Source organism: Myotis brandtii, unplaced genomic scaffold, assembly GCF_000412655.1.
Source record: "Myotis brandtii unplaced genomic scaffold, ASM41265v1 scaffold56, whole genome shotgun sequence".
In the NCBI taxonomy this organism is placed as follows: Eukaryota; Metazoa; Chordata; class Mammalia; order Chiroptera; family Vespertilionidae; genus Myotis; species Myotis brandtii.
Window position 1 is genome coordinate 1,728,498 of NW_005370080.1, and position 3,226 is coordinate 1,731,723.

A 3,226-nucleotide genomic window follows, 5' to 3' on the forward strand; every position below is an offset into this window, starting at 1 on the left:
GGAGGTGGAGAAGCCCTGAGGGGCAATTGGGGCCAGCAGCCGCCGCTCACACCTGCTGACGGTGCCAAGCAATTGGGGCTGGCACAGGGTGCTGGCAGCGGGTGTGAGTGGTGGGTGGGACCACAGTGTGCAGGAGCAAAGAATTTTTAGCAACCACCAGTGGCTCGCCCAGATAACAGAGACCAGTGCCCTGCCTTGGTCTGGCATCCCCGCTCACCTGTGGCTGGTGCCCGCCATGTTCCATGGTCTGCCACCTGCTGCTGACGCCCACCATGTTCTGCGTGCGCCCCCTGGTGGTCAGCGCACATCATAGTGACCAGTTGTTTGGTTGTTCCACTGTTTGGCCTATTTGCATATTAGGGTTTTATATATATAGATTACCTTTATATTACAATTAAATAAACTATAAAGTTCATTTAAAAAAAATACACTCAGAAGAAACCCTCCTAAAGCCACTGCTGCCTACAGTTAATGCTTTCCCTTTATTCATTGATTCCTCTGCCCTGAAGAACTTTCAGTCCAGTTGGGGATGTAAGAAAAAAGCATGAGGGAATTCCTGTTCCAGTGTCTGCTCTCTGGTGATCTTGCCCCCAAGAATATGTGAAATTTGAAGAGATGTCATAAAGCAATAATAACTTTATGTGTGTTTAATTTATGCACCAGATATCATTTGTATAAGTATTTAGTAAAATAGAGTTTAGAAAGTTAGGTGATGTTAGTGAATCTCTATTACAGAAAAAGGAGAAAAAAAAGAATTAGCCATCTCTCAACAAGGGGATAATTTCAAGATTTTTGATCCTGCTTATGCCTAAATGCTGGGAGAAGACTAAGGTGTCCGAGGGTAAGGGTGGGAGGCAGGGGAGACCAACCTGGGGCTGTTGGTGGGGAGGAAGCTGAGGGGCTGAGTGTGGGTCCACACAGTCGGGGGAGCTGGAAGGGGGGACCGCTGCTGTCCTGCTGAGGAATTGGACCACGAGCGCCCTGATAGCCCCTCAGGAGCAGGGGGCCTGCACACCTTCGGCAGAGTCTTTCTGGCTACAGGGTGTCAGGTGGGAATTATTTTTTAAGTGAGTCATTCTGAAGCCATCAAGAGAATTTTCTTTATTAGATAACTAAGCGCTTCACCTCAGTAGGAGGGTTTTTAAGACATACTGTGAGGACAGTGATAGAACTATGAGGATTCAATTTCACTTTAATATCAGAATTCTCTTTAGCTAAGAGCTAAGTATTTTGAAAATGTTTCTGTCTACTTCCTTTGGTGAGAAGCACAACTCCTGATAAAATAACCCCCTACTTCCCTTTATGCAAACTTTGGTCAGGATTCTGCAGAATTCCTCCTCTGTGTTAAAGCCCAGGATTGCTGTTGTAGCCAAACTTGTGGAGTTCTCCCTTGGAAAACCGGGATTTAACATCATTAAGTGTACTTTCTAGTCCTTCCCTTCTACAGTGTTTTCTTCTTAAACACAGGTGAGAGAATCTCTAAATCTGCTCTGATAGGAGACTCCGAGGGAGTGTGTGTGTGTGTGTGTGTGTGTGTGTGTGTGTGTGTGTGTGTGCAGCTTCTGCCCAATAACAGGTGGACCTGGTAAATTGTATGTACACAGACTTGTGTATGTGTGAGGCTACTTCAGAAATGAGGTCAGGGTTCATTCACATGAAGTGCTTTTTTTGTTTATGGAGAGTTTGCCTGAAAATCGTGGGCAACACTGAGCGCACATGGTGTGTAAAAAGTGCTCTGCAGGCCTCCATCCCCTGCTGCTCTGGGGTGAGAATTGCTAAGAATCCTCCCTTGCTCTGACCAGCCTCTGGCATGTGTGGGTCATCACCTCCTTACCGTGACTTGAGGTTTCTTTTTTGTCCCTGAGAGAAGAATCTGGAGGGAAGTCTGTGGAAATGAGGAGGATAAAAATGGTGTCTGCTGAAGGTGACAGCCTCTGCGGGGGCTGGGAGATTTCAAGCAGGAGTGGTGTCCTGAGCTCTTCAGTCAAAGGCAGTCTTTGCAGGGTTGGGGGTGGGGGCGCTGGCAGGGCGTCCAGCTCTGCATTGCATCTGGCCCCGTGGCAGGGAAGGGCTTTGTCTCCAGCTGGCTTTGGCAGGGCTGGAGGACATGTTCTCTGCTCTGCCTGATGGGAGCGTGGGAATTTTTGTAGCAGGAGTTGGTGGCATTTCCTCTGGTGGGTGAACAAAGGGCTGTTTCTCCTTCAGAGCCTGTGCCAAATGAAACTGCTTGTGGCTCTTGGCAGGAACTGCCTCTGCATCAGCTGTTGCTTCTCCAGAGCAGCGCCCGTTGGAGTAGGAGGAAGGGGTGAAGGGAGGGGGAGTGATGAGACCAGAGGAGGAGAGACTTTTCCTGGAGGGCCATGGCGGGGGTGGGTGCTGTCCTTCATGCTTCCCTGCACTTCCTCCCTTTCCAGTCTCTCTCTCAGCCGTATCTGATGGAGGTTAAAAATGAAGTGGACAGTGAGTTGCTGGTGATATTACCATTCCCCCCTTTATTCCTGGGGACTGGTTTTATTGTAGGGCACCCACCGGGGGAGTGGAGAATGTGATGTGAGAAGGACCTGGGAAAGAATCCTTCAGGAAGCGTGTTCTGACTGAGGGGAACTCCAACTAACAGTGATGGCGAACCTATGACACCCGTGTCAGAGGTGACATGTGAACTCATTTTTTTGGTTGATTTTTCTTTGTTAAATGGCATTTAAATAGGTAAAATAAATATCAAAAATATAAATCTTTGTTTTACTATGGTTGCAAATATCAAAAAATTTCTATATGTGACACGGCACCAGAGTTAAGTTAGGGTTTTGCAAAATGCTGACACGCCGAGCTCAAAAGGTTCGCCATCACTGACCTAAGGCATGTGCAAGAATATTCCCAGCAGTACTATTCACAATAGCCCCAAACTGGAACCAACCCAGATACCATCAGCAGGAGGGCATATAAATAATGTACATGTCTTCACACAACTCAACACAACAAAGTAAGAAAATAATAAACTACTGTGGTAGGTCACAGGTGTTAGTTCTCACCTACCAAGAACAGTGCTCTTCCCAGGGCACCATCCACAGCCGTGTGGATGAACTTCAGAGATGTAATTTGGATCAGAGAAAGCACATATTGCATGATTCCATACCTTGTGGGCCAAGGACAGGCAAAACTAACCTCTGCTAGAGGTAAGAATGGTGGCTAACTGGGAAGGGGGGGACGGGGGGGGGGGGCCTTTCTT